The sequence below is a fragment of the Manihot esculenta genome, chromosome 10 (assembly GCF_001659605.2).
Source record: "Manihot esculenta cultivar AM560-2 chromosome 10, M.esculenta_v8, whole genome shotgun sequence".
Taxonomy (NCBI): Eukaryota; Viridiplantae; Streptophyta; class Magnoliopsida; order Malpighiales; family Euphorbiaceae; genus Manihot; species Manihot esculenta.
In genome coordinates this window covers 23,044,111-23,051,189 of record NC_035170.2, presented here as the reverse complement: position 1 = coordinate 23,051,189, position 7,079 = coordinate 23,044,111, and positions in this window count along the sequence as shown.

The window sequence follows — 7,079 nt, the reverse complement described above, 5'->3', positions numbered from 1 at the left end:
TAACTCTCTCAAACCAAACTCACGAGAATGTGAATATTGCTCTGTGCAGAGTGTAAACTCTCTTTTTGAAAAAAATTAGCGGCGAGGAGACTTATTTTCGCTTTTCATTCTTATTTATACTGAATGAAATCAACCATTACAAACTGAAAATGAAATTTACTCCGAGCTTGAAGCCACATCGCGCAAGACTCAGGTTATAGAATAAGTGGATAACTGACTCTTAACAAATTAAAACATGTAGAGCACGTGGGTACGTGCTTTATTAATAAAATAGAAAAACAGTGCACGTGAGTATGTGCTTAACAGAAAAATGGCACAAACGAGCTTACTTTCTTCATTTCTCCCCCGTAAGCTTGTTCTTCACATCTCTGATCCCGATCATCATGCTCAACTCGTCGATCTTGTCCCGAGACAGTGGCTTTGTCAGAATGTCAGCCAGTTGTGCTTCAGTCTTGACATATTCAACTTCGAATTCTCCTCTTTGAACACATTCCCGAATAAAATGAAACTTAATGTCTATATGCTTACTTCTGTTATGATAAACAAGATTCTTTGTGAGCGTGAATGCAGATTTGTTGTCAACACTTAACACAAACTTGTTTGTCTTCCAACCGATCAGCTCATGTAACAGCCTACTAATCCACGTGCCTTGACAAGTCCTTGTTGTTGCAGCAATATACTCGGCTTCACATGAAGATAAGGCTTTCTGCTTCTGTGAAATCCAGGTGACAGGACTTTGGCCGAGAAAATAGATTATCCCTGTCGTACTTTTTTTGTCATCTACGTCTCCGGCTAAGTCACTATCGCTATAGCCTACCAGCTTGAACTCCTCCTCTTCAACTTTGTTGTAATTGCAACCATGATGCAAAGTGCCTTTCACATAGCGTAATATTTATTTTATGGCCGCTAGATGTTTCGTTGTTGGAGCTTCCATGAAGCGACTTACCATCCCAACTGAATATGCAAGATCGGGATGAGTGTTCACCAAGTACCTTAGACTTTCGATTGCACTCTTGTATAGTGTTGCATCTACTGGAGGACTTCCGTTTGATTTGCTCAGCTTTACTCGTGTATCCATTGGAACCCAACATGGCTTACACTCAGCCATGCCAAGCTTCTCGAATATCTTCTCTGCATACCCTGCCTGGTTAAGGGTGATACTACACGGCCTTTGCTTGACTTCTATTCCCAGATAGTAGCTTAGCTTTCCAAGATCACTCATCTCGAAGTTCTCTCTCATCTTGGCTTTGAAATCCTCCACTGCTCTCAGCTTTGAACCCGTGATTATCAGATCATCTACGTACACTCCCACAATCTGCACTTCATCTCCTTTGTGTTTCTTGTAGACTGAATATTCGATCACACATCTTTGAAGCCCTAGTTCATGTAGACATTTGTTTAGCTTTATATTCCATGCACGAGGCGCCTGCTTAAGACCATACAGGGCCTTCCGTAGCTTCAGAACCTTTTTTTCTTTCCTTTGTTCAACAAATCCCTTTGGTTGTGTCACATAAACCTCTTCTTCTATCTCACCATTCAAGAACGCGGATTTGACATCCATATGATGCACTATCCAGCCTTCTTGAGCAGCTACAACAAGAAATACTCTTACAGTCTCCAGCCTAGCTACGGGAGCAAAGACTTCTTCAAAGTCTATGCCTTGTTTCTGTACATACCCCTTTGCAACAAGTCTGGCTTTATATTTAATGATCTCCCCTTTTGGATTCTTCTTTACTTTGAAGATCCACTTCAAACCAATAGCTCTCTAGTCCTTAAGGAGTTCTGCTAGTTCCCATGTTCCGTTTCTCCAGATAGCCTCCATTTCTTCTATCATTGCTTGTCACCAATGTTCACTGCAGGCAGCTTTATGGTAAGATGATGGTTCTTCAATTGACATGAGGTAAAGACCGTAGTCTTGGTCGACCTCCACTGTGTTGTTATAAATTTCTTAAAGAGTCCTGAACCTCCTTAGTCCCTCCGAGCTGCTTTCTCCTGTCTCTGAATGTTCTGGACCTGACCCGGCTATAGGTGATAAGGAAGCTGGTGTTAGTTCCTGACTTTGGAGGTTTTTGTCTTCTTATATTTGTGCTTCCTTGTATGTGATGACAAGTGGTCCTTCTGTTATGGAGTTTGATGTTGTCTGGCCTTACCATTTCCACTACTCTTCTTCCTGAAACACAACATCCCGACTTACCACAATTCGATTAGAATTTGGATTCAATAACCGGTATGCTTTGGACCCTGGTTCATATCCCAATAAAACCAGCTTCATGCTTCTGTCATCCAATTTTCTCAAGTGAGGAGCTGTGTTTTTGGCATATGTAATGCAACAAAAAACACGCATATGATGAACACTAGGGAGTCTTCCATGTCACGCTTGATACGGAGTCATGCCTTGGACACTTCTTATAGGTGATCTGTTCAATATGTATACTGCAGTACGTGTAGCTTCTCCCCAGTGTGTAACTCGCACCCCGGAGCTATTTAATAGACACCTCATCATCTCTACTGCAGTTTGGTTTCTTTGCTCTACTACACCGTTTTGCTGTGGGGAGTAAGGTGCAGTGAGTTGGCGTTTGATGCCATATAACTTGCAGTACTCTCCGAACTCATTCGATGCAAACTCACCTCCTCTGTCTGTTCTAAACATTTTAAGCTTACATTCAGACTGGACTTCGATCTGAGCTTTCACTTTCTTGAAAGCATTAAAAACTTCATCTTTGCTTCTAAGCATTTCAATCCACATATAACGACTATAATCATCCATAAGCAAAAGGAAATACCTGTTTTCGCCGCATGTGGTAGGTGATATCGGCCCACACAGATCACCATGCATGAGTTCTAGAGGTTTAGTTGCTTGATACTCTCCTGCTTTTGGGAAACTTGTGCGATGCTGCTTGCTGATCACACAGGGTTCACAAATGTACTTCACTGTTTCTATCTCCGGTAATCCTTTCACCACGCTTTCTTGTGCAAGCTTGTGTAAAGCTTGATAGTTAAGATGCCCATAGCGTGCATGCCATAGGCACGACTTTCCTGACAACCTTGTCAAGTGGCACTTCAGTTTAGCTTGTATCATCCTCATCGTATACAGACGATTTTCAGTTCTCTGCACCTTGGCTATCAACTTGTCCTTTGTGTCATATACTCTGAGAATTCCTCCATTCACCACCACTTTTGCTCCTGATTCGTCGAGCTGACCAAGGCTTATAATATTGGATCTTAATCGAGGAATGTAGTATACATTTGTTAGTTTAAAATAATTTCCATTCTTGCACTGAAATTCTAAAGTACCTCGGCCTTCTACCTTGACGACAGAACCATCACCGAACTTGACATTCCCTTTGACTGTTTCATCGAGATCGGTTAAAGCCTGCTTGTTGCTTTTCATATGATTGCTTGCCCCCATATCATAGTACCACATGGTTCCTTTCGTTTCTACTCCTTCAAAGTCATGCATCTGTTCTTCATTTAGCATTAGCTCCCCTTCCTTCTCTTCACCGATGTGAATCATCTCACTGGTTTCTAGCATCAACAACATCGACTCCTTTTCGAATTGTTCCACTAAATGTGCCTCATTATGTTTCTTCCTTTCAGCTTTACAATCAGATTGAAAATGGCCATATTCGTTGCAATTGTAACTCCTGACCTTTTTAATGTTGAACTTCTGATGGTGTTGTCCTTCATCATCCTAACCTCGGCCTGTTCCAGGAGGGCCACGACCCCTGCCGCGACCTCCTCCTCTGCCTCTGCCGCGTCCTCTACCTCTATTCATGTCCTACGGATGCTTTTCGTTGGTTTTTGAGGACTCAGCTCGTGCTTTCCACTCGCCTTTAGTGAGTAGCACGTGTTCGTATATTCTGGAGTCGTAGCTCCGCAACCTCTCCTCGTGAGCTTTGAGAGAATCAGTTACTTCTTCAATCGTCTTTACAGACAGATTCCCGAATTTTTCTATGGTTGAGGCAATCTGAAGATACTTAGGGGATACTGAACGCAACATTTTCTTAACTACATATGTTTCACTAACCACTTCTCCAAGTGCTTGGAGCTTGTTGACAACAGTTGAGTATATTTAGAAATATGTTCTTTTGTGTGTCAACTATGTTCTTTTGTCTGTCAAGTATATTTAGAAATATTTGATCTTTAAAAAGGAATTAAGTAATATATTTATTGTTTTAAGAGATTGTTTGACATTACCGTTGGAGTTGATGTTGAGAAAAATATTCTTTTAAAAATATCATTTGAAAATATTAAAAGATAATTTAAAATTATTTTTCATATAATTTAATCACGAGAATATAAAATAACAAAATAACTTTTTTCAAACTATTTTTTCCAAAGAAACACTTTTTTAACTCCTTTGCTTGAGTTAAGTCATATGCTGCTATAATTATTATTATTATTATTTGCTTTGACATTTTTATTGTTCCATTTACTCTCGGTCTGGAAAATTTACAAAAGAAACCTCATCTCATTTGAAAATGAAAATTTTTTAAGTTAAGAAAGAAAGAATTCTTTCATTTCAAACAAAAAAATTGATAAAAAATAATTATTAATATTTTGTGAAATCTTTAATTTTAAATAAATTTAAAAAAAGAGTTCAATATATGTTCTTCCCTGAAAGCAAGAAATTAAAAGAAGCAACACAATGAAATTTTCTTAGCTATATGCAGCCATTTGATAACAGATTTGTTTCTTAATTGGATGAAAAGTTTAATACTTTCTTCATTTTCCAAATACAAATGATTTATTCCTTTTTACTCTTTAACATTCTAATGTAACTATGGATTAGGAGATATTTGTATATAAAATAGAGTTCAACAAACAAATTAAAAAAATTATATCTTTCATTATCCAAAGAAATTCCTATATCATTTGGATAAGAAGAAATAGAAAGAATTGTTTATTTTTCATCCTTTATTTTATTTGCTTGTTTTTAATAGATTTCTACCCTCGTTTTCTCACTCACTCATTTTCATAAGAAAGTAACTCTTACGAAGATATTTACCAAAATTTGATGTTGACACGTCTCTTCTTATTGTAGTGGATTGAAGTGCAAGTGCTAAAATTCTATTAATAACTTGTATAGTCCTTAATTTCTGTAATGGATGAAATCCACATTTACGATACAGACAGTTTCATTACTACATTTTGAGTTGTTTGATTTATATTTATTTTTTATTTTTTTGTTTTGTTGGATTTAATTTGAAAATTTTGATTTGTTTTAGTTTCCGCAGTCTGTATTTAACCTATATAATCCATGGGACTTGTCAAATACATAATCTCCTGCATTGTTAAAGAAAATAAACAAATTTTCTCTTTTATTTTCCTTGAGAAAATAACTTATCATCTACTTTCTTTTACCTCCCATATTTTCCTCTTATTATTTTCCTTTCTTGCTCAAAGAATGTTCTAAACACAGTGAGAATGACTTTTTAATATTGTAATTGAAAACCAACACTATTTTTCAAATAAAAAATAAAAAACTAAAAAAAAAATTTAACATTCTTATTTCTAAAACATTAATTTTAAATTTAAATTAGATTTTAACATTTTTCTAATTAATGTATTTGAAAAAAATTCTACATTCCAACTCTAACAGAAATGATGGTTTGTGTTTGAGTTCATAATCTCTATGGAATCGATCTCAATTGACCTAAGAAATTCAATTAGATAGTTAGATTATTTTAAAAATTATTTTAAAAAAAATAATTTTAAGTGCATAAACAAATTAAATTATCAAATAATTAAATTTTTTTTTGAAATAGGTCAAATAATTAAATTTAAATTTATTTTTAATTTATAAAAAAATATTATTTATATTTAAATATAATATTATTTTATTTCTATATTATATATATATTATTTTATTATTTATATTATTAGCATAAAGAGTACAGATAATAATAAGAAAATTGTATATATTTTATAGAGATATTACATCTATATATACAGAAGAGTATGAGCTAATTATTACAAGAATAATAATCGCTATAATTATACAAAGATTGATTTCCTATAATTATGCTAACACCCCCTCAAACTCAAGGTGGTAGCGCAGGTGCCAACTTGAGTTTGCATAAGAGATCTTGAAAGCAATGCGGTTTGGTGAAAATATCCGCAGTTTGGCTAGCAGACGAGACGAGACAGGAATTAAACATATGGTGTCATGAGCAACATGATGATGTATCAAATGACAATCAATCTCGATGTGTTTGGTACGCTCATGAAAGACATCATTATGAGAAATTTGTATGGCACTTCTATTGTCACAATGAAGAATGGTGGCAGAAGAGTGATAACTAAAGCAGTTTAGATATAGCATCAACAAGACCACAATATTCAGATTCATTGTTAGAACAAGCAACAATAGTTTTTTTTTTTTTTTTTTTTGCTACGCCAAGAGATAAGAGAATCTCCCAGGAAAAAACAATAATCAGTTGTAGAGCGACGATTAGTCGGATCACCGGCTCAATTAGCATCAGAGTAGCCAGATAATACCAAGGAGGAGGTAGCTGAGAAGTGTAAACCATGAAAAAGAGTTCCTTTGATATAACGAAAGATTCGAAGCATTGCAGAGAAATGAGTTGAACAAGGAGCAGACATAAACTGACTGACCGGATAGAACGACGGAGAGTAGTGGTAGGAGGAGATGCAGGCACAGGTACAGAATCAACAACTGGTGCAGGTTCAACAAGAGCAGGTGGGGGGGAGCTGGTATCAGAATCACAGAATAAAGAATGTGGCGATGCTTGCGTTCGGCTCTCCCATTCTGCTGAGAGGTGTGAGGACAAGAACGTTGGACAACAGTTCGCCAGTGACAATACGCCAAAGTTTGTGACCTATTAAAAAACTTTTCATACCCCCAGAGATTATAGTTGGAGCCAGTTAGAAGCGTTGCAATAGATTTTGAAATGTCAGATTTCTCCATTTGTTCCTTGATTGCAAAGGAACATAGATGAACAGTGTGTGAAATACAGGCAGAGTTAGGTGTCTCGGAGGAAAACTAATCAGAATTGCAGAGAAAGAAGAGACCCCAGAAACTAGAAAACTAATCAGAATTGCAGAGAAAGAAGAGA